Source organism: Pyxicephalus adspersus, chromosome Z (assembly GCF_032062135.1).
Source record: "Pyxicephalus adspersus chromosome Z, UCB_Pads_2.0, whole genome shotgun sequence".
NCBI classification, from domain to species: domain Eukaryota; kingdom Metazoa; phylum Chordata; class Amphibia; order Anura; family Pyxicephalidae; genus Pyxicephalus; species Pyxicephalus adspersus.
The window spans coordinates 59,259,556-59,285,670 of record NC_092871.1 but is presented as its reverse complement, the minus strand read 5'-3'; the positions used below and the strand labels follow the sequence as shown (position 1 = coordinate 59,285,670).

At 41.5% G+C, this 26,115-nt stretch overlaps 1 long non-coding RNA gene across 1 annotated transcript in view; it reads left to right on the top strand.

Moving 5' to 3' along the window:
* The window catches only part of LOC140343731 (uncharacterized), a 554,400-nt gene continuing 528,285 nt past the window's right edge, over positions 1 to 26,115 (top strand). The window contains exon 1 of the long non-coding RNA XR_011923409.1: positions 1 to 168. This is a non-coding gene — a long non-coding RNA (uncharacterized lncRNA). The remainder of the gene's footprint in view (positions 169 to 26,115) is intronic.

Here is a 26,115-nt window from a genome sequence, read left to right as displayed (position 1 = left end):
TTCCAACCAGGAGATGTGGTGATAGTCCAGCGCCTGGCAAAAGGACAGAAACAGACTGAGTTCCCGTTTGGACCACCCACTCGAGTGGTAGCAGTAACCAGGACAGCAATTCTCACAGAGGAGGCTCCAATTTGGATTCACGCTAGCAGAGTAAAAAGGGTTCCGGAGGTTCCTTCTCCGGCATCAAGTAGAGACAGAGAGGGTGAAGCCCTGAAGAGTGCCCTATCACAGGCTGAAGATGTTGAACTTACAGGATTCTGGGAGAGTCCTTTGCCTATTGACGATTTGTAACTTGTGTATATTCCTGCCTATATGGCTTACAACTACATGCATCTATCACCCTGAAGAGATACCTTTTCTGTGTGGCACACAGGGGAACAGGTCAAGAGTAAAAAGGACAAGCAGAGTAAAAAGGCTGAAGTATCAGTCCATTTGGGAGATAATAGTACTGTGAAACTAATGGGAGCTCTAAATGTTAGTTCTATGTGTTTGCAGAATCCTCAACCCAAGGCACGTTACACACACATGTTTAATAGCAGTGGCCACTCCACAGAGCATATTAGCACAGCTGTGGTATAGCAGACAACAGTATCCCAAATTCACATTACCCTCCCCCATATACTTCTATTGTGGGGAATGTCATATCCGGAAGCCAAAGCATAAGATTATGGTAAGCACTGTTAATGTCACAGCAGCCCATAATTGTTTTAGTTTTGGTTGAGTGTGCCCCAACCTCCATTGGATGAATGGCTCTCCAGGAAATATTGTTGGATACGCTAATGTCAAAGCATACTTGCAATATACATATATTAGTACTGGAAAGTATAATAGTATAGGCATGAAGGTACCACTACGTAATGTTACTAATAATATTAATTGTAATGCCACCCATCCGGTGCCTGGCGTAAATGAGGATATTGGACTACCCACTGGGTGGTTCCTATCCTGTGGTAATATTACTTTCAATTATATCCCTGGTAATGTTACTGGAGGTCCTTGTACCTTTTCTAGACTTACAGTAGCACTCCCAAGAGAGAAACCTACAAGGGATAATCGGAGCGGGAAAAGATCAATTGCCAAACAATTGTCTCCTGATTGTACCTCTGGGTTGCCCCTATTAAGTGCTTCTGAATACATTAGCCTGGGAGCATCTATTGTAGGATTCCCAGGTTTGGCTATATATAATACTCGTACTATAAATTCTATTGCATGTGAATTAGCTAAATCTCTGAATCATACCTCCACTGCTCTAGCCGATATACTGTTAGATTTACAAGGTTTGAGAGGAGCAGTGTCAGAGAATAGATTTGCTGTAGATTATCTATTGCTTAAGCATAATCTAGGATGCCAGAGTTTGAAGGGTATGTGTTGTTTCAACCTATCAGATCATTCAAAGTCCATAGAGGAAGAAATACAGGCATTACAAGAAATTGTACAAGGTATTAAACAAGATGTGGGATCATCCACATGGTGGAATTGGTTTCTAAGCTGGTTACCTGATATTAGCTGGTTGAAAATGCTTTTTATGTATGGAATTTTTATAATCGTCTGTCTACTCTTGCTGTGTTGCTGTATTCAATGCATTCCCTCCTTATTGCAAGCATTTCAGGCGTTCTGGCCTAGAACAAGGGACGTTGGACATGAGTACATAGAGTATCTACAGATAAATCATAGGAGGTAAAGTCATATTCATGACTTAAGAGGGGATTGAAAGTGCTTGAGACACTCCATTTTGTTTCTTATTCTAGTTTTTAGTTATAAGAGATATACGTATTCCCTGGTTGTTTAGACTATATGTGTATAAACCTGATGTTCTGCCAAGATGAGTGTCCTTGTTAATTCTGCTAAACTCAGATAATGTCGACTGTTTATGAATAATAAGATGTTTTGTATGTGTCTGAAATTATGTAGCTAAACAGTTTCATTTTAGAATACATATACTAGTGATTTTCCATTGTAATAAATGAGCATGCGCTATGGCATATTGGTATGATATATATAACTAGATGTTTGTTATAATAATGTTGGAAATTGCTTGATACCATACGAGTGTATGCGTCGTTGAGTGATTCTTCCCAGGCGCCTGTTCTGATGCAATGAGAGACTCTGGGATGGATTGAGACGAGAGAGGAATAGAGCCAAGAACCTTTGAGATCCTTTCACTCCTCTTCCTGGATTTGTGGTGCACTATGTCTAGTAGGCACGCATGTCCGAGATGATGTTTGAAACATCTCTTGATGCAGCGTCCACTCTGTGTCGTGTCCGAGATCCACCATCATCTGTTCCAGCAGGCATATGATGGGGATAGTGTCACTGACACAGGTCTGATCTCTGCTGATCATCCTGGTGGCCTCTTAAAAAGGTGACAATACAGTGCACAAGTCCTCAATTTGCAGCCACTCCGCAGGGCTTAAGAAAGGTAGTTTTGGTATATGTCTCAAACGAACAGACTCTGCCACGTAATCCACCACCGCTTTCTGTTGTTCAGCCAGCCGCTGCAGCATGTAAAAGGTGGAATTCCAACGTGTGGCTACATCACAAATTAACCGGTGCACTGGCAGGTTCAGATTTCGCTGTAAATCCACCAATCTGGCACTGGCTATGTATGACCGGCAGAAATGCGCTGACAACTTTCTGGCCTTCAGCAACAGCGGCTGGAGGCCTGGGTAATTCCTAAGCAAGCACTGTACTATAAGGTTCATGACGTGAGCCAGGCAAGTGTGTGTGTTTCCCACAACGCAGGGCCAGCAGATTGGCCCCGTTGTCACACACGACCTTGCCTGGCTGAAGTCTGTTGGGAGTTAGCCATATGTCCTCCTGCTCCCACAAGGCACTTAGAATGGCTGCGCCCATGTGGAAGAGGGAACCCAAGTTTCGCAACTTCAGGACTGCGTGGCAACGTCGGAATAGTGCACCGAAGTAGCAAACTGCAGGTTGTTGCTGGTGGTGAACAGATGCTGCTGAATAGGAGGTGCTGGGTCTCCACGGCAAAGTGTCCCTGGAGGAAGAGGTTGAGGCACAAGAGTCAAAGGAGGAGGTGGAAGTGGAGGTTGAGGAGGAAATTGAATGGCGATGTGCTCTGGGAATGGCACATGAGTGATCAGAAGGGGACAATCAATGGCACAGAGTGATCAGAAGGGGACAATCGATGGCACATGAGTGATCAGAAGGGGACAATCAATGGTACATGAGTGACTTTCAACAATAAATGTGTACTCTAGTCTTCTTCATGGAAAAATAAGACATCCCCCTGAAATGAAGACCTAGGGCATATTTTGGCATTTCAAAAAATATAAGACAGTGCCTTGTTATAGGGGAAACAGGGTATATCTTCCTACTCCATGCTTGCTCGACCAACCAATGAAAAGCAGGAACACATTTTTCTGCAAAATACTGTCGCTTAGGCATAACGTACTGTGGGTTCGTGCAGAGAAATGCTTAACGGAACACATTGGAGTCCACCAGCCAGTAAGGTAGGAGCTCTTGCGCTATCAGCTGTGCAATTGCCGCATTGATTAGCTTTGTTTTGGGGTAATTTGGGCAGTATTTCGTCTTGCACTCCAGCATCTGGGGGATGGAAGGTTGGATGCTGCTAATGCTAACCACAGAAAGATTGGACAGTGGGGTAGAAGTTGTGGGGGATGGCAATGATGCCTGGTCTTGACTGCTAGCAATGCGACAAACAGCAGCTGATCTGCATTGGAGCTCCTTCTCACCGCTGGTGGAGACTGAAAAAGGTAATGCTCAGCTACATGCCCCACTCAAATTGCTGGCAGCAGCACGGGTAACTTTGGTGGCAGAAGGAGGAAAGGCAGCGGAGGAAGATCAAGCAGTTTGAGCTTGCTTCTTGGGCAGAGATGGTCGCACAGAGCTCTGTGCTTTGACCAGGTGTTCCTGCCAGGTTACCGTGTGGTGGCTTTTTAAATGAGTGCTAATGCAACTCGTTCCAGGTTTGTTTGGGTTTTTGCCTCGTTTCAAGTGTTGAGCACACAGTTTGCAGATGACCATAGTTTTCTCATCACTATGGACATTAAAAAATGCCCACACGGGCGAACATCTAACTGGGCCGAAAGGTGCTCTGGAGCTGGTGCTCGTGGTGGCGGTCCGCGGTTGTTGAGGCACAGCTGTGACAGGCAGCTTATGCAGCACAGTATACAAACTATATACTGCAGTATACACTGCGTCTGTGTGTCTGTCTCTCAGTAAAAGTGTTATACTGTGCATGCATTCAGGGAGGGTACCCTGCCTCTGGCTGCGTGTATGTAACACACTGACTATCTATCTATCTATCTATCTATCTATCTATCTATCTATCTATCTATCTATCTATCTAACAGTGAAACACTCAACCTGAGTACAGTAGATTTCAAGACTGCACCAATACAGTAAAAGGAAGCAGCGGCCTTTTGGAGCCAGTTTGAAAAACCAACCTGTACCACCTGTTTGTTCGGCTCCCTGAGGTGCTGAGCCCCAAATGTCTGGTGATATGCAACATGTTCATGTCTGTTGGATTTAAAGCTGGTGAAGTGCTAGAGTACCCCATTCCTAATGTGCGATGGGACATCATAGAAGGGAATTTCTACAGGGCCACACTGGCAGATTTGCACCAATTGGATGTGATTGACATGCACTTAGGCTTCGACCTGCGCTCCAGGGTTAAAAATGCCACCCACTCGAATCAGCTGGCTCATCAGAAGTATACCTGCATCCTGATGGCTCATATTAATCAAGCCTGGGTCGTGCAGCAGGAACAGCAGGAAGAGGCTCTGAGACGGAGCGTGGACAGCATTGGTAACTGGCATCTAGAGCCGGGTACTGGGCAGGCGGCAGCAATAACAGCATGAGGAGGAGGCAGTGGGCCCTGAGATGGAGCAAGGACGGCATTAGAGGTTGAGGCCATCACCTATATGGACAGTGTAGAAGCTGTAGCTATTGGAGACATGAATGAATGAACGAGATTCCAATCTGTCCCTACCTACAATGTAGCAAAACCACATGAAAGGGAACGGGCTTGGCGGAATCAATGGGGGAAAAAGACCCTGTTCAGCTTGAGTCTAGCTCTAGAGCATCTAGAGCTGGGTACTGGGCAGTGGGCAGATGGCAGCAGTAAGAGCAGGAGGAGTAACACAGCCATCCACACTACGTCTCAGGGTCCACTGCCACTGTAGGGACAGTGGGAATCTCATTCATCCCAATAGCTAAACCTTGTACACTGTCAATTAAGGATGATGGCCTCAAGCTGTTGCTGCTGTCACCGCCTGCCCAGTATCCAGCTCTAGATGGAAGTTAACAATGCTGTCCACACTCTGTCTCAGGGCCTGCTGCCTCCTCCTCATGCTATTACTGCTGCTGCCTGCCCACTGCCCAGTACCCAGCTCTAGACTAGACTCAGGCTCAACAGGGTCTTTTTTCCCTGCTGATTCTGCCATGCCTGTTCCATTTCATGTGGTTTCGCTACATAGTAGGTACGGATTGGAATCTCGTTGATCCATTCATGTCTCCAATAGCTACAGCTTCAACACTGTCCATATGGGTGATGGCCACAACCTCTAATACCGTCCTTGCTCCTTCTCAGGGCCCACCGCCTCCTCCTCATGCTGATGCCGACTGCCCAGTTCCCAACTCTGGATGCCAGTTACAAATGTGGTCCCTGCTCCGTCTCAGTGCCCACCGCCTCCTCCTACTGCTGCTGCTGTTGCCATCTGTCACTTGTAACGTATAACAGAGCTGTATAGCTGACTAATTTTTGGACTGAAAGACCCCCCTCAGAGACCTCTGCCTGTACTCTGAAGCCTGTGTATGGCTTGTAACTGAGCAGTGAAACCTGGTGGCTAATTTTTGGAACAGAGGAACCATTTCCCTCTCTGCCTCTACTCGGAGAACGTGTAAAATCCGGCATTTTCCTTTGGCCGCCCCATAAAATGGCCTTGCCAGCAACAGAAAAAATACGTCATTATTTATTTTTACTTGTACAGTGTTGTGCAGAGCTGGGGGAGTCTTGACATGTCTTTTTAAATGTATTTATAGGCTGTAGAAGCTCTCCACCGACCCGAATAACAACCAGAATTTCCCCCCCATTGACTTTAATGGAGTTTGAATTCGATGTTCGATCACCCGAATAATTCTGCATTATTCGACAGAATAGCGGTCGAATCGAATAGTGAGCTATTCGACCAACACTAATTTTTACCTTACATAAAAGGGTTGTCTTGAGGACCAGTCCCTCCAAATCAGGGAAAGTTGGAATGTTTTCAAATATACCACCTATACTATGTGTAGCTACAGTGTTTGTCATTTATTTTTTTTTTTTGCAACAAACCTGTAGTAAAAATAGTTACATAATTACATATAGTTACATAGTAAGTCAGGTTGAAAAAAGTCCATCAAGTTCAACCACTAAGGAAATAAACATATCTTAGATATAAAAATCTATAAGATATAGTTGGTGCAGAGGAAGGCAAAAAAACCCTTGTACAATTTTCTTCAACAGGGGAAAAAAACATTTCTTCCTGATTCCATGAGGCAATCGGATGTTCCCCGAATCAACAGTCACTGTTTTTTTCTACTTAAAAGCCTTAATACTCAGTTATATTCTGTGCTTCTAGAAAAACATCCAGCTTTTTCTTAAAGTAATCTATAGTAGTTAATGAAACTACTTCCTGAGGGAGCTGATTCCACATTTTCATAGACCTTACAGTGAAGAATCCCTTCCTTATCCAGAGCTTAAACTTCTTTTCCTCCAGACACAAAGAGTGAAGCCAGTTTGAAGCCAGTGTCCTAACTGAAAAAACTACCCGTGAAAAATAACTGCCAGGGGGCGGGTACCAGTGGGTTGTACAATGACCCAATCGTCAGGATAGTTTCACTTTCACTTTGCGTATGAATGCAGCATGTCATCTACTACAGCCTTACATCTCTCCCTGTACAAACCTCCATATCTCCTGATCAGTATCTCCTACTAATCTACAAGGTACATGGGGCCCTTCATAGCTAGCAGCACCCCAAATTTCATCCCCACACCTTTAATAAATTACAAAATATTGGGTTCATAATTATAAAAAGTAGTGAAAATTGAACATCAGGGTTGCTGTTTAAAAAGTTAGTATGTCTAGAAGGCTAAAATTAAACAAACAAATTAGGGACCCCCGGGGCCACTTACATAGCAAGGAGGTGCGACCCCCAAATTTATACAGACCTGTCACAAAACTAGAAAAATGCTCATAATACAGTACACTGTCCTCTTCCCTACTTTCAACCCCAATTTCCCAAGAACAATGCCGTGCAGGTGAACAAATTCATAGGTACAAGTGGGGGATACTTGTGGCTAACAACCCCCAAAATTTCATCATTAGGCCATCGCCAGAACAGGTGGAACTCCGCTCATAAAAAAACTACCCTGTTACACATTGCTGTAGGCTTCCATCACCTGAATCCCAATTTCCCCGGAACGGTGCGGTGCAGGTGAACAAAATTAGAGGTGCAAGTGTGGGATGCCTGTGGCTAACACCTCAGAAAATGTCATCCATAAGCCATCAACAGAACAGGTGGAACTCTGCCCATAAAAAAAAAAATACCCCATTACACATTGCTGGAGGCTTCCATCATCTGAACCCCAATATCCCCGGTGCAGTGCAGGTGAACAAAATTAGAGGTGAAAGTTGGGGACACCTGTGCCCAACACCCCCCAAAATTGCATTAATAGGCCATAGCCAGAACACGTGGAACTCTCCCAATAAAAAAAAACTACCCTGTTACACATTGCTGTAGGCTTCTATCACCTGAAGCCCAATTTCCAAGGAACGGTGCAGGTGAACATATTTATAGGTGCAAGTGGGGGATACTTGTGGCTAACACCCCCTAAAATTTCATCAATAGGCCATCGCCATAACAGGTGGAACGCCGCCCATAAAGAAAAACTACCCTGTTAGACATTGCTGGGGGCTTCCAGCACCTGAAGACCAATTTCCCAGGAACAGTGCGGTGCAGGTGAACAAAATCATAGGTACAAGTGGGGGACACCAGTAGATAACACCCCCTAAAATTTCAACATTTTTTGGGGCGGAGTTCCACCTGTTCTGGCGATGGCCTATTGATGAGATTTTAGAGGGTGTTAGCCACAGGTGTCCCACACTTGCACCTCTAATTTTGTTCTCCTACATTGCACCGTTCAAAATTGGGGTTCAGGTGATGGAAGCCTCAGCAATGTGTAACATGGTAGTTTTTTTTCATGGGCAAAATTCCCACTGTTCTGACGATGGCCTATTGATGAAATTTTGGGGGGTGTAAGCCATAAGTATCCCCCACTTGCACCTATGATTTTGTTTACCTGCACCGCACCGTTCCTGGGAAATTGGGGTTGAAAGTAGGGAAGAGGACAGTGTACTGTATTATGAGCATTTTCTAGGTCTGTATAAATTTGGGGGTCGCACCTTCTTGCTATGTAAGTGGCCCCCGGATCCCTAATTTGTTTGTTAGATTTTGGGCTTCTAGACACACTAACTTTTTAAACAGCAACCCTGATGTTCATTTTTCACTACTTTTTATAATTATGTCCCCCATATTTTGTAATTTATTAAAGGTGTGGAGATGAAATATAGGGTACTGCTAGCTATGAGGGTCCCCTATGTACCCTGAAAATTTCAGGTCGGTAGGACATACTGGTCAGGAGATATGGAGGTTTGTACAGGGAGAGACATAAGGCTGCAGTGGATGACATGCTGCATTCATACGGTCATTGTACACACCCACAGGTATCCACCTCCTGGCAGTTATTTTTCACGGGTAGTTTTTTTTTGTTAGGACACTGGTTCCGCCCCACTCTATATGCCCTAACTCACCAGCTAATTGATTTACCCAGTGAAGGAACGGACGGCTAGATAACCCACAGCTAAACTGTGGGTTAACTAGGGAGAGGATGTCAGAGTGAGTGAATACTACAAGATAGACCATATGCAAGTATGTTGGGTATAATTCCAGATGCCAGCAGCAACCCCTAATATAGTCATACAAAACATAAGATAAAGAAGTATATATTGTTTACTGTAAAGTTATTGAAGAACAAAAACCAGTATGAATGGTTCAAAGGTGACATACAGACACTATTCAGATACAAAATTATAAAATACTACAATCAGTACAATAAGAGTAATCCATGTCTAAAAAAAATACAAACAATAACATGTTACACAGGATCTGTACAAAAAAAACCTTGATCCATTGTCAGAAGGTCAAGGATTATATACATGTAACAGAGAAAAGTGTTTAAAAATGGTCATTATAAATAATAATCAATACTAAATTCAATTATGTATTCAATTAGAAAGTTGAAGACATAAAATTACCTAATTGAAGATACTCAGTAATAAGATATAAGTAAAGTAAACATATAAGTAAGATATAAGTATGTAAAACCAAAAACATTTTTAAAGAATCATGACTAAAAAAAAATACAATCAATAACAGGTTATACAGGATTTGTTTGAAGAAATCCTGATCCATTGGGCCCGATTTATGAAGCAAGTGCGTGTAAGCTCACTGCGCCTATATACGCGCCGATATATGAGGTGTATTTCCTTGAGCCGGAGCCGAGTGCTGGTACAGTTGCTTTCACTTGCCATCCTGCCTTGATAAATGAGCAATAGGGGTCGAGAATACACCAATTAAGGTGATTAGTTTGCAGGTGTGTGTGTGTGTGTGTGTGTGTGTGTGTAAATTTTTTTTTTTTACATTGTAGGTTCTAGTTCTTAGGCATAACTCCCTAAAATATGTCCAATAGTTAATTAATTTAAAAATAAACTTTAAAAAAATAATTATTAATGTAAAATAACTGTGCAGTAGCATATATATTATAATTATATATATATTAAATTAAGATTTCTTTGTATTGGACTCAATACAGCTATTTTGTATTGAATCCAATACAAAATGATTTGAATTTCCCACCGTTCCGCCAGCACGAACCAGCGCCCGCACTGACGTCACGGTAAACCCCGTAGATCTCGACTCTTCACTTTGCGTGGGAGAAGACGTGTCCCCAGAACCTGCAGGGACTAGAAGAACGATAGGGGACGACAATGGAGCAAGGTAAGTGGTGTTTTTCTTAGCTTAAAGAGACCCCGAGTGTGACTCAGGATTGCCGCTTTTTGCAAGTAAAATCCACCCCGAGTCACACTCGGAATTTACTCTGGGGGGTTATTGAAGTAAGTTTGCATGGATGGTATGCATTTATGTGACTTTGTAATCCTCATTATTGTTAGTTTCATTTTTTTATGCAATGTTTTTGTGCCTGGTTTGTAATGACATTTTCTGTTGTTTAGCAGTTTTTCAGCAATGTTTTGACATTTTTTCATGTCAAATTTTTTTTTTTTTTTTCACATTTTTTCATATATCCCAGATATAAAACCCTATACGACATAGTTGTAGAGGAAGGCAAAAAAAATCCTGGTACAATTTGCTTCAACAGGGGAAAAAAAAGTTATTCCTGATTCCATGAGGCAATCGTATGTTCCCTGGATCAACAGTCACCATTATTTTTACTTTAAAGCCTTAATACCCAGTTATATTCTGTGCTTCTAGAAAAACATCCAGCTTTTTCTTAAAGCAATCTAAAGTAGTTGCTGAAACTACTTCCTGGGGGAGCCTTACAGTGAAGAATCCCTTCCTTATACCAGGCTTAAACATGCCCAAAACTGGACTGCATATTCCAGATGTGGTCTGACCAATGATTTGTACAGGGGCAGGATTATGTCTCCATCTCTGCAGTCTACTCCTCTTTTAATACAAGAAAGTACTTTACTAGCTTTAGATATTGCAGCTTGGCATTGCATGCTGTTATTAAGTCTATGATCTACTAGAACCCCCAGATCCTTTTCCATTTCTGACCTCTCCAAATGTATTCCCCCTAGACAGTATGAAGCATGCATGTTGTTAGCTCCCAAGTGCATAATTTTACATTTATCTATATTAAATGTCATTTGCCACTTGGCTGCCCAATCAAACAGTATATACAGGTCTACTTGTAGATTATAGACATCCTGTATGGACCTAATTCTATTATATAGCTTGGTGTCATCTGTAAACACAGAAATGGTACTTTTAATCCCAAACTCTATATAATTTATGAAGATGTTAAACAGTAAAGGTCCCAACACTGAACCCTGGGGTACACCACTAATACCCTAAGACCATTCAGAGTATGAATAATTATTTACAACTCTCTGGATGCGTTCTTTAAGCCAGTTCTCTATCCATTTTCACATTGACTTTTCTAAACCTATTGACCCTAACTTGCATATTAACCGTCTGGGGTACAGTGTCAAATGCTTTAGCAAAGTCCAAATACACTATATCAACTGCTATTCCACTGTCTACCTGTTTACTTACTTCCTCATAAAAAGAGAGTAAATTTGTTTTTCTTCTGTCTTTCTTGAAAACATGCTATCACTTAAAATAATATTTTCTAGCAGAAACTCCTCTATGTGGCTCTTTATCAAACTCTCTAAGACCTTTCCAACTATGGACATTAAACTAACGGGTCTGTAGTTAGCTGGTAATGACTTTGATCCTTTATTGAAGATAGGAACCACATTGGCCTTACGCCAATCTTTGGTACCTTGCCAGTCACTAATAAGTTTAGAAAAATTAGAAATAATGGCTTTGAAATAACTGAGCTCAGCTGTTTGAGGACACGTGGATGTAATCCATCAAGTCCTGGTGCTTTGTCAACCTTAATTTTTCCCAGCTGTTTCTCATTCAAATCAATTCTGAGCCATTGTGACAGTGACATTGCTATTATGAGTTTGTACTTGATGCTTTTACCATCATTGTTTGCCAAATCATTTTGTTTTTCAGTACATTTAGTACTGCACAATCCAATGTTTGTTTGTAACATGGGAAGCTCCTTACAATTATCCATAATCCTCCCCCAACTATCCTCAATCCACCCTCCACTAGTGTCTGACCCGACTAACCTTTCTGCCACCTTATTTGACTGTCCCACCGCCCTCTGTCCTAGTTTAAATTTCCCTCCACCATTCTCCTAAATCTTTCCCCTAGCACAGCAGACCCCCTTTCATTTAGGTGCAAACCATCTCTGGCATACAGGTTGTACCCCAATGAAAAGTCAGCCCAGTGCTCTATGAACCCAGACCCTTCCCTTCTACACCAGGACTTAAGCCATGCGTTTAGCTGCCTAAGCTCCCTCTGCCTTTCCTGTGTTGCGCATGGCACAAGCAATATTTCAGAGAACATAGCCTTGGAGGTTCTTTTCTTCAGCTTGATAACTAGTTCCCTAAACTGATTTTTAAGGATCCTACATCTTCCATTTATATTGTCAGTGGTTCCAACATGGACCAAGACAGCTGGGTCCTATCCAGCCCCTTCCAGTAGTTTGTCCACTCGGTCCACCACATGCCAGGGAGACCGCAAACCATTCGGTTGAAGGGATCCGGGCGACAAACTATTCTTTTCGTCCTCCTGATGATAGAATCCCCTATGACTACCTATTGTCTTTTCCTTCCTGCGTTTCCCTCCCCACCACTACTAGATGTGCTGCTCTCCTGGCTGTTAGGGGTAGCAGTAACATCTAGAGTTGCCACCACTGGGTCTGCCACCTGCACATCTTCACATAACTTTGCAAACATGTTGGAGTGCTCAAACCCAGGGCTGGCCTTCCTTTTCTGGGTGCCCCTACCACTCCTTCTAGTTACATTAACCCATCTCCCTACATGCTCATCCTGATTAACCTCTCCACCCTCCACATCTAAGCCATTCACTGCCTGCTCAGTGAGCAGGAGACCACTCTCAAGGTGATCCAGTGATTTCAGTGTTGCAATTCGCTTCTCCAGCTCTCCAATGCAAAATACCAAAAAGGCGACTTGCACACATCTGTCACAGCGGTATTCACCTAGGAGCTTTTGCTCCACTTGTGCGTACATGTGACTGACTGTGCACTGAACCAAACCTTCCACCTTGCTACCACTCATCTTCCCAGTAACAATGTTTGTTTGTTTGTTTGTTTGTTATAAACGTTTACTTACAGTTTGTTGTTACTATAAGGATTTAACTCCTTTTGTATTCAAACTCCTGTTTTTTTCTCCACTTGATTAAAAGTCCACTTGTTTCACAAGCCAAACAGTGAGAAATAGTACTAGTAACTAAAACTTCCAGGGACAAATATACTTTGTGCTAAACATATTTTCTTACTTAAAACATGAATGTTGCTTGGAGCCAAGCCCATGACATCAAAAATCATATGAAATATTAGGGAATCTTTTCAATTTGAACCATGTTAAGCAATATGCCCAAAAAAATCCTCTTTGCCTATTTCTTCCTATAATGTCTCTTTTATATGTACACACAAAAATGCATAATATATATATGCCCATGTATGTACACATGTAATATACACATAAAAAGAAAAACTTACCGGAATGGGGATCCTTCACTGGAAAATTGGACGGCGCATTTTTCAACTGATAGAACACGCCTTGGCGCACAACAATGCGCATCAAACAACTGAGTTTTAATAAGCCAGTTGTGCTATTTTTAGCCTTTCAAACAATTCATAGAAGGGAACTTCTTAAAAACAAGCATAATAGACTTTTTAAATTGTAGGTCCTGGGAGATTGTAAAGGGAATCACATTAAAACAAACCCCAAAAAAAACTGCAAAATTTTTCAAAAAACTTTATTCAAAATAAACCCATCTGCTAAAAGGTCACATTAAAATATAGAGACCACACAGACACGACTAAATTTATCTGACAAAATAAAAAAATCAATAAAAAATAAACATGTAAACCCACACTTCCATATAAAGGCAAATCAGTTCAAAAATGGCCAAACAAATATTGCATTCCAAAAATACTTACCAAACTAATATGCAATTTTTAAAAAGGAAAAAAAGTAAGTCAGACAACACCCTTATATATGATCATGTTTATGCGTACAGCTGATAGGAATTTACATGTAATTGGGGCATGTGCAGTCTATGCAATTTGGCTGTTTGTTTTTTGACAGTTTGACATTCCATAACCATTTATCGATATGATCCTTTACATTGTTAAACCAGTGAACAGCTATCTAATAAATATTAAATAAAAACAAAGTAGGCTTTAATGTTCAAGTAATTTATTAAATGTGTGTGTTTAGTGTAATTTTTAACATTTTGGATTAATATATTTTATATTATATTATTATTTTATTATATTTTTATATTTATTATATTTTTTATATATTTAAAAATATATATACACATATTTATAGATATATATATTTATATATATAGATATAAGCGAGCAAAAGCGAGGTCTCGTCTGCCCGAACTCGCTAATATTTATCACCAGGCGGATCCTCGGGTTGGGCATAGTGTTTAGGTAGGCACCTATGTAAACAGCTGAAATCAGTTGACTCTTTCCGAACCTGAAAATAATAGGTCATTTAAAAATATGCTTATTTCTTAGCTAATATATATGTTTGAAACATTTGAGCAGCCCAAACATATAGGGCTAAGTGTAAGATTTGTGCCATTTGAAAGAATGATTTTTTAGGGCAACAGTGACTTTTAATGCAAGCTCGCCAGTGTCAAGCTCATGGAGATAGCCAGCTTGGAGCCAGCGAGCATTTCAGTTGATAAATGCCAGATGAATATGCCAGCGTATTTTCGACGGCTGAAAATTTATTGATAAATAGGTTTTTGGCACCCAATTTCTGAACGCGAATACGTGCGCGCAAGCAAGCTTTCGATTCGGCTTGATGAATCAGGCTCCCTGATAGAAGGTTAGGGATTATATGAATGCAACAGAGAAAACTGTTTAAAGATGGACAATTATAAAGCAATATTAACATTGGTCAACAAACATTTTCTTGCCAAACAGATTAAAGTCATTTTAGGTTATGTTTGATGCACAGATTCCAAATACGGTATTGGTTTTGCTAGATATAATTACCTCAATATTAACCACATAGAAGACTAATGAAACATGAAAATTAAGCAAAATTAAACTAGATATGCCTACGTATACAAAAATAAGTTTTTGAAACACTTAATGTCAATATATTCTATATTCAGTATATTTACAGAACTAATCACAAAGAAGTCAATGAAAAATTCTGTTTGTATGATTTCCTTTTATGCTGATGATCAGGACAATCATGTTGAAGGCTCCAGCAAGGTTTTCTGGAAATTTGTGCAAATGGCTATGGAGATAGTGTATCTTTATGCTCATAGTAGCACCCAAATTTTTAAAGTTTAAGAGCAAGTTTTGTACTAGTTCTTCATAATTTTTTTTTTACCCAAGAAGTTCTTGACAACCATGCCATAGCTGTGCCAGGCAGAAGCTTCAGTATCAGTCATGTAACTTGAGAAATTTGAATCATTTATCAGTTTCCAAATCTGGGGTCCATCAAAGATTCCTGCTTTTTATTTTTCAGTACTCAATCCAGGGAAGAATCTACAAATGTATTTGAAGCACTCACCTTCCTTGTTCAGAGCGCTCCCTTGGAGGAGATATCACTTTTGTCCAGTGATTCTGCTTTGCTGTACTATCACACAAGCAGATGAAACATGGGTACTTTGTGTATCCACTTTGTCCAAGTAGGAAATTCACGATTTTTAAAACAACACATATTGATCATTGGTGTTCATGATAGCAAAGTTTTTGTAAGAGCATTTTGATATTTTCATATTCTTCTTTAGGTTTTGTTGAGTGACCAATTGGAATTGATGCATAGCAGTTGCCATTATGCAGTAAAACAGATTTTAAACTTTGAATGGAACTGTCTATGAAAAGCCGCCAGTCTTCTGCTCAGTATTCTGGTACTTCCATATGAGCTAGTAGTCCAGGGATGTTACAACAGTACACAAAAAGGCTAAATCATCAAGCAAAATCGGCAGCTCGTTCGCGCATTTGTATTCGCGATCAAAACTCGGAAACCTTCGATCAATTTATCAACTAAATTCCATGCGCTGGCGTATTGGCACAGAAGTTATTAACCGAAATAATCTCGCTGCTGGAGCCACGCATCCCCGGCAGTTTGACACTGGCGAGCTTGCATTAAAAGTCACTGTTACCCTATGTTAAGGCGATTTCCTATTGATCCCAGACCAATATTTCCCTCTCTATCGTGACCTCGGTTTTCAACGCGTTGGGAGCAGTGATTAACACAACACGCAACTTAAGCATATATAGTTATATCCTGCCTCAAAACTTTATTTTCACATCACAGGATAGTGGCAAGTTGTTGTGACCCATACAAGACAGAATATGATAATCAGGGCTCCAAAACTGCAGACAAGCATCCGGGCTGGTACTCGTGGATCAAGAAGCATCATCCTGGCGTTGGATCGGCGGTGCCTTTTTCACGCTTGAGGCGTGTATCCAGGTGGGTCCTCCACTGGTCAGCATGGCTGTTCTAGTGATGGCTTGCACGGTGACTGGAGGTCCAAAGGTTGGATCCAAGGATTTGTGCTAGTGCAGAGCTTTAACCAACACTACGTCTGTTGACCTGTAGGAAAAGTAAAAGAGAGAGAGATTTCTCCATAGTTGCTGTTCAGTTTTCAATAAGTTTAGCTACACATTGGTCTTGGATTTGTTGGAGATCCCCGGGTATTAAAATCAAAGGGTCTTTAGCCCAAGGGGTGGGAAAAGGTCTTCCCATTAAAATTTTAAAAGGTGACAGCTTATTAACCAGGTTGGGTGTCATTCCTATTTCTGCTAGTATGGCTGGTAGTTACTAGTCCCACTTATGGAATGTCCCTCCAGTTAATTTCCTAAGTTTATCTTTGTCTTTCAATGTCCTATTTGTCCTTTTTTCTACTCCAGCACTCTGGGGGTGATATGGGATGTGGACCTTCCATTCTATGCTCATCATTTTTTAAATCTCCTGTGTGACTTGGAAGTGAATGGAGTGCCATTGTCTGAGCTTATTCTCACTGGGCATCCAAATCTATGAATGATCTCCTTGCATAGTATCTTAGCTACTGTCCTTGCATTTTCTTTTCTGACTACAAAAGCTTTTACACATCTGCTGAATCTATCTGTAATCACTAACACTATCTGACATCCATTGGAAGCCTTTGGCATGTGTGTAAAATCAATTTCTAACTCTTGTAATGGACCCTGTGGAGGTAACAAATGTTCATGTTGTCCTGTTTCTTCCCTCGCACATTATTTCTGGCACATGTTAAACAACGGGAAAGTATGGCTTGTGTCTGTTCCTTTAAATTCTGGGCACAAAATTGCTTGTGTATTTATTGTGTTGTGGATTTATTGCTCTTGTGTCCCATACCATGGATTTGAAAACAATGAGGGGTACTGCTATTTGGGGCAGCCCTACTATCCTTCCTTTTGACCAAATTTCAAAGGAATCTAAGGTCAATCCTTCCTTTTCCCAGAATTCAATGTCCTGTGGGGTGGCGAAGGACTGTAATTGTGTTGGTTTCAGTGGAAGCTGGGATGGTGAACAGAAGTGTATCAGGGGGCTAGTGGTGGGAGTGGTAGACTGAGCAGAGACTTTGGCATGAAAATCTGCTAGTCTATTACCCCTGGCATGGAAGGAATTGGAAGAAGTGTGTGCTTGACATTTAACAATGGCTATTTACCAGGTATATTGTTGTCCCTTGAAAAAAAAAGCCATAAGGGGCTGAGTCTCAGGTGATAATGGTATGGAGAAAAATGCATTGGCCAAATCAATAACACTGTAACATTGGGTCTCGGGCAGTACTGCTGTAAGGATGGTACTAAGATCTGACATGACCGGTGTTAGGGGTGTTATCAGCTCATTGATGGCTCTGAGATCCTGTGTAAAGCAGTACGAGCCATCTGGCTTTTTGACAGGATTTACTGGAGTATTGTAAGGAGAGCAGGGTATCTTCCTAACAGGTTAACTGGACAACTAGGTAATACCTTGAATGAGTGATGTGTAATGTATTCTCCATGTACTGTACATATGGGAATATGAGGTGTGTGTCCTGTAGGGGTGATGACGTTTTATTACCACAGAGGGCCCCACCAGGTGTAGATGGACCTGACCAGGATCGGAGGACAGAACAAGTCGCTCCTGTGTCTACTAAGAAGTCTATTAGGAATTGTCCTACTTCTAATGTGTTTATTGGGTTTTTATCAGCCTGGTCAGAGATCTGTAACAAAGTGGTGGTGGAGTCCCTGTACATGGGGTTTGGACGACTTAGGCAGCTCAAAACATCCTGCAGCATCCTTTGCTAATAACTGGGCAAAAATGTTTGGGGCATCTAAAGTGCTCCAGTTGGCAATCATTTTGGCAGTGCGCCCATGTTCAGGAATCATTCCATTAATCAGTGATTAATACTATACTCAAATCTTCTCCTAATCCTAAACCTGCTTCTTCCTTCCACACTTTCCTAAACCTTCTAGCATAATCATTTATAGTTTCTCTTGGCTTTTGCTTGCATGCTAATGCAATAGCCATGGATTTCCTATCTCTGTGTAATCTTACAAACTCAGTGTGTAACTCTTCCCATAACGTTTTATAGTGTGCTTCAGTTATAAAGGGATAAATATTTACATTTGTTTGTGCAGGAGTTGGGATGGATCGGGACATTTTATGTTCTCCCTTCTTTTTTTTCAGGTGTAATGTAACCTTCTGCTCTACAGTTAACATTATAGGGAGCATCCCTGTTGTCAGGTTTCTAGCACACTTTTATATGTTTTTTTTTACATGTTTCTTATAGGGGTCTTTAGGTTCCTCTAGGTTATTCCCCTTACCTTGGGAATTTCCCATAGTTGCAGTATAAATTACAGTATAAATATCAGACGGTTATACACAGTAATTGTTAATTCAGTTAGTTCAGTTAGTTTAGTTCAGCAGGTAGCTGCAGTGCTCGCTGACGTCCTGTTCCCAGGACCACTTACCAAAACGCAACTTAGGTCTGCTTGCCCGAGGCAACCACAGCAGTGAGGACTGACCCAACCTCACCTTGGCAACCAGATTAGTACACAAACTTATCTTATATACAATATTTCTTACACTTCTGTATCATGCAACAAAATTCTTATACTCTATACATTAAAACAGAGGCCACGAGTGTGCACATATTCAATACAAGATTTCCCAAATCTTCCTAAGGACCCAGTCCTTCTAAGAGGGAGTCTACACTGTCACAGTGCTTAGGTTCATAAGATATCTACAGGCACCCAGGGAAGGGCAGAGGTAGAAAAGAAAATTTTCTACTTACCCGATCCTGGTCTTTTTAAGGTAGATGTCCCACTTCTGACGCCAAACTGTTAAGGCGATTTCCTATTGATCCCAGACCAATATTTCCCTCTCTATCGTGACCTCGGTTTTCAACGCGTTGGGAGCAGTGATTAACACATATATATATATATATATATAGAACCTGTGTGCATAATGCTGAGCATATATAAGGGTGTTGTCTAACTTGCTTTTTTGCTTTGTCTTAATTTTTTTGGTCAAGGAGGGGCTGCTGTTTTGTTTGTTGGCCTAATCTATGTTGCTACCTTTGCTTACCATTAAGCACAATAGCTGCTTTTGTTTTTTGTACTTTGAATGTTTTCATGTCCATTTTGCAATTTTGAAGTCAATGTTAATGCTATGTTGTTGTGTTTGTGGCCATATTGTTTCATTTCAATAATATGCCTATATTACCATCTTTAAATGTTTGTCCTGCATAAATATTTTCTGATCCAGTTTTCCACCCTTAATAGGTCAAAATTGCATATTGGTTTGGTAAATATTTTTGGAATGCAATATTTTTGGGGCCACTTTTGAAATAATTAGGCTTTATATGCAAGTGTGGGTTTACATGTGTTTTTTTGTGTGTTTATTTTGTCATGTAAATTTAGTAGTATCCGTGTGTTCTTATTGTCATCCAAGTTTTTGTCCAAATTTTGTATATTTTTTTTGTGGGGTTTGTTTTTGTGATCTCCCCCAGGACCTCCAAATAAAAAATTCTAATATGCTTGTTTTTAAGCAGTTCCTTTCCATGATTTGTTTGACTGGCTAAAAACCACACAATTGGCTTATTAAAACTCAAAAAAAGATTGGCTATTTCTTCCTTTGATTTCTGTAGTCATGGGCTTGGCTCCAAGCAACATTCATGGATGATATTGCTTCTGGTTAAAGGAGGAACCCCCCTTTATGTGCTTCCCCTACCAAGCTGAGGTGAGTAAGTCAATATATAGTTAGGCAAGGTCTAACATGCAATTCAAACTGCATAAACACCCTGAAAGGCATGAAAAGCAATAAAATATGTTTGGCTCAAAGTGTACAAACCAGCATGTTAGTCCATATTTCCAAAAAGAAACATAAAAAATAAATCCAAAAAGTATGGTTATATGAAATAATATGCGCGTACCTTTGCGCAAAATATAAAAGTGGTTACATGCAGGTATATGTGCAAATTCTTGGCGTAGGCACTTTTTTCAGTAGGCGGGAGTAAACCCAGAAGTTTCATATCTGCGTTATCATGTCGCGCCCGCTGTTTGCAGAGAGGGACATGCGCTTCATCCAGGTAAGTGATTTTTTAAAAAAGTTTTACCGAGGGGGGGATTCTTTTTAGTTGCATAAGCATACATGTTTGTCCATGTTTGCACTTTTAAATGTGTTTTTATCCATCATGCATGTTTGCGCATTTAAATGTGTTTTATGCATCATGCATGTTTGCACATTTAAATGTGTTTCTATGCATCATGCATGTCTGCACATTTAAATGTGTTTTTAATGCATCATGCTTTTGTTTTTATGCACATTTAAATGTCATTTAAATGTCTTTAATCCTTCAGATGTCCTAAACCCTTGTTTGTAACAACTTGAAATTTTGAGGATCCTACTAGCTACTACTCAACCACATTTTTTGGAGGTTGTTGCTGTTTAAAAACCAAGTGCATCTAGGAGGCAAAAAGCGAAAAGGCCCATTCATGCCCCCCCTGGGCCACTTACCTAGCAGTGAGAGTTGGGGTGTTACCCTGAAATTCATACCTACATTCATACCATCCACTTTTTCAATTAAGGACTCCTATGTGCACTTGCTTTGGAAAATGCAATCCCATTGTAGGATTTTCAATAGTGTTTGCAATTGGGATCCCCATGTCTTCAAGATTTTGGAGATATTTTGGGATTATTATCCATGAGTGTCCTCTGTGCTTGTACACAGAGTTGTAAAGCTGCAAGATGCCAACACACAGATATCACACTGTGCCCATGATGTCGTTACACATGCCCACAGAGTGGATATATTTTCACAAGTATTTTTTTATATAGAAGCCACAGCACAACTATAGAATGGGGGAGGGACAGCCTGTGTCCCCATCTCATTCTAGCTGCGCTCTTCTCACTGCCTAGCTCTTATCGGGAGCTGGAATCCTCTGCACGGATGACAGCTGAGAATGGAGCGTCCTCTATTGTTCCTTCAATGGATTAGAGCTGCAGATGAGAGCTGGGTAGAGGTCCACACACCTAAAGTTGGCTGTTGACAACTATGTACATGCACATATTTCGATGTGTGTATATACGGTTTGTAAAAATCTTCATGATTCTACCCCATTAAGCTCTATCAGAGGTAGATCATTTGAAGAGCACTAATTAGCCTCCTCGCTATCACGCAAGGCTGGAAACTATCTTTCTTTGTCCGGAGGACAGTGGAAGCCTTCTGGTAGAATGTCCTCTGGATAGCCGAGACCACAATCCTGATTTTGGTGAAGGCACATCATTCAACTGTCTCACATAGAAATTCCTGTGTTTTGTATTAATCCACTTTTTGGTTTGTTTTTTTTCCTGTGTCAACAAAATCAATCCACATGTGCTGCATTATCTGACCTAATGCAAGGGTGTTTACATTTTCCCCCTAGATTGTATGGATGTATGTATGTATGTCTGGCACTTACTAATGCTTCACTAAAACTGGTTTTACTGAGTGTACATCTAGGAGCACAAATATTGTTTTTACAATGCTTTAACTAGGATTAGGCTTAGTGGGGTGGCAACCAGGAGCTTCTTAGTAATAGTATACCCATATATATCTACACACAATATTAACAAACAGTTTACAATTGCAACCAAACTATGTCAATTTGCAACATAAAATATATCAATCAATCAATCAGATAATCAATCAGTGATCTCTTTTTTTTTGTTTTTAAGAGATGTTTGGTTGTTGTCAAAATAACTCACATTTTGTTTCTCTTTTTCATTAGACAATGATTCTGCGCCGGTATGACCAGCAGAGGTCAATTTATGGCAGGCGTCGGATTGTGGAGAGGCTTGCAGACAGGCTCTGGACCCCTGCAGGTACGCAGCCAACTGTGGTCCAAATACAACATGTTTGGAGCGACCTCAAGTGGAGGAGGGTCGTTTTGGTGCGTGAAGTGGGGGCCGCATCCTGTCTGGCAAGTTTTGCATTTTGTCTTCTCCTCTTAATAAGGAGTGGTGTTTTAGAATGTTTGTTGTTTGTGTAAAGTAGTATTGTTTAGCCTAGAACTGTTTGTTTTTCACTTCCTATATTTTACTACCCTTAAAAATTTTGGATATTTGTTTTTGGTATTACAGCAAACTCTCCATCACGCCGGCGGCTGCTAATTATCCAGCGGCCACACAGGCGACTGGCTGTCCCCCAGGATGTGGAGGAGGGGGGGACATCCCCAGGGGAGGAGGAGCCATCCCCAGAGGAGGAGGGGCCTGCTGCCCAACATCTGCAGCCAGAGTCCTCCGATGAAGGAGAGGAGGTGGCCGAGGCCGAGGAGATTGCCTGTAAACTAACCTTAGAATCAACTTTTGTAACATATTTTGCAAATCAACACATTCTCACACTACTTTCACCATTTTTTGTTACAAATACAAAAAAAGATCTAGCAGGATTTCATGTAGCTTCCAGTCATTAATCATGCATCAAATGAGGGTTCTTTCCAGGTTGTTGGTTAGCATGAAGAAAAATAGACATGAGTTGTTTAGTTGTCTATAGTTGTACTGACAAATGTTTGCTCAGAATTTTTGGGACGTAGGCAAAAAGTATCATTCAGAAGTTCTGCATTAATCTATTCACCTTAACTAACCCTACAAATCTACTTTAGTCCTGCCCACCCACTTTTACTTATGCTGTTCATTTTCTACAGCTAATGGAGCGCCCTTGCCAGCACCTCCTCCACAGGACACAAGTTCCTCATCTGATTGCAAGTATTTCTCCATTTTAGGTATTGTAAACATTCCTTTAAAACCATGAATATAAAGTAGGAGATACTTGGTAAGGCCTAGCTCCATCAAGTATCATTAGGAGTGTATGACTAGCTTCATGTCTAGGCAGCTTTTAACAGAAGACAAAGGTTAAATGTCACTTAGACAAATTTGTCCCTTGTGAAAACCCACAACCTTCATTGCCAACAAAGTGCATCACTTTAGTCATAGCCATAATTAGCTTGGCCCCAGGAATAATCTTTCTTTCTTGTTTGGCACGATGTAAACAGCAAAACTGTCAGAAGAGATGACATAACTTGAATTCTTTAGCACTGTGCAATTTAAGAACTAGCTGCATAATATACTGTTGCATTTGGTCAGTACTTACCTCTCTTTTTTTTTGGTCTCCTTCCACAAACACAGCCAGTTCCACATCAAAGGAGGCAGCCAGCCCTCCTGAGTAGGTTCTGTTTGTGTTCATTTAGTGAAGAAAGATGCAATCGTGTATTTGGAAATAATGTTTAGCTTTTTTTAAGGTCATTACAGCAATACTTGTAGAGTATTGAGCTGAGACTTCATACTTGTTTAGAATCACTTTGACAAATTTACAAACTGGAACATTCTTCGGGGATTAGATAGCAAAACTGCCTTTGGAGCATACTTGGGCCACATCAAAAGTGTCAAAGTGCGAGGTCACTAACCTGTGGACATTGGGCAAACACAAAATAGAGATTAGGCTATCTTATACAAACAAGCGTCTTTATACAGGATCCCAACTCCACACTGTAGATCTCATGGAGTCCAGAAAAAATTGAGTGAAGAATCACAGGAAGAATGTTCTCACCTGGCACCACGGGCGCGGCCCACCCCAACAGCCCAGCCGCGGGCCACCTCCACATCCTGGCTTCGGCCACAGGCCACCCCAACAGCCCGGCCACGGGACCCCCCACAGCACACCTACGGGCCCAGCCCACCCCCACATCCTGGCCTCGGCCACGAGCCACCCCAACAGCCCAGCCATTGGATCCCCTCACAGCACGCCCATGGGCCCGGCCCACCTCCACATTCTGGCCTCGGCCAGGGGCCACCCCAACAGCCAGGCCCTGGGACCCCCCACAGCACACTCACGGACGAGGTCCACCTCCACAGCACGGCCGTGGGTGCGGCCCACTTCCAGAGCACGGTGATTACTTGCCTGCGTGTTTAAAGGTGGGCGTTCAGGGGCACAGGGTGGGCTGGCAGGGGCACAAATTGGGTGGGCAAGGGCACAGGGGGCACAAATTGGGGTGGCAGGGGCACGGGGTAGGCATGCAGGGGCATGGGTTGGGTGGCCAGGGGCACAAATTGGGCTGGCAGGGGCACTGGGTGGGTGACCAGGGGCACAAATTGGATGGGCAGGGGCACAGGGAAGGCTGGCAGGGGCACGGGGTGGGCAGCCAGGAGGTGGAAGTGGCCAGGCAACAGCCAGACCAATTCAATCAGAAGAAGCATGGCCGCCAGATGTTAAATTCTCGGTCCTGGCGATTTTGATTGAGGTTTTCATGTAGGAGCGTAAGGACTTGTTCCAAACTATTTGAACTTGAGGCAGACATCCTTGACTCCACTACTCAATCAAAATGGCCAACCAGCCTCTGAGTGAGGCTTAGAAGCTAGCTGCCCACACTGGGTTGACCCAATCCACCTGCACCCACTGCTTGCTATAAAGGGAAAATAAAAAAATACTACAACATCATATAACTTTGTGGGTCACCATAACATTCCTCAGGTGTCTCCTCTTGTGGTAAATGTCCACCTGAAGGACCCTAAACAAAAAAAACACAAATGGAACACATTGGGAAAGGTTCATTCCCCCAACACATCCCAAAATAAACACTAATGGACTAGTTCTTGCCTACCTCCTCAGTGGATGCACAGCGATATAGTCATTAGATAGATATATCAAGGCACATGATATATCACATCAAAATGAATAAATGTGGTAACAAGTCTTCAGTTATCAAAAGTCCTCAATATCTTGCACAGGCAAAATTATTTTTGACAGACAGAATTTAGAGTCTACTTTAAATATTTATCTCAATAAGCTCACACATTCCCAAAGGAAGGCTGCACCAGAAACATCTCCCAAGAAAATGTAACAAATCTTATATATATATAGATATAGATATATTATAGAAAGATCAAAGGTTATTACTTAATGCTTTTGGAAGGCTGAACACACAAACACAAACCAAATTACCTGTATTTTCCTCCAGGCTTCTCTGCAGTGGATCAATGACCTCCTCCTGTAAATGGTGATCTGTTAAAAAAGCACAAAACCAATGAAATAGAGTGAGCTTGTTAAACTTAAACACTCATATTAAACATGAGTGTGGTTATAAACATGATTAGAGACAGGTGCACAATGTCAAACAAGATATACAATGAAGGTTCATCCTACCAGGACTGCTGCGTCTCGGGGCGTACTATTGTAAAAAAATGAAATACACACATTGTTGATGCAAGTCAAAAGAAGGTAAAAATACACTAAAGAGGTCATTTAAAAAAATGATCTCATATTTTACTCCAAACATAAGTAAAAACACAATCCTATTTTGTTCTCAATGCTGACTAAACTGTTGCAATTCCACAAAAATGCAAAAATCTATTCACATTGACGCTGCACAAGATGTTCAGGATAGGTCCCACTCCTTCCGGCCTCTGTGCCCAGGACCCTTTTGACGTGTCTGAAGATGTCACTCACACATTTTTGACACTGGGTAATGGTTCATTGCCCCTGATTCATCAAGCAGAATCGGATTATCGGTCGCGCATTCGTATTCGCGATCCGAAATCGTACGCCATGGCGCTATTCAGCAACTGAAAAAGCTTGCGGCCGGAGCCGCCCATCTCCGGCAGCTTTACACTGGCGAGCTTGCATTAAAAGTCACTGTTCCCCTAAAAAATCATTCTTTCT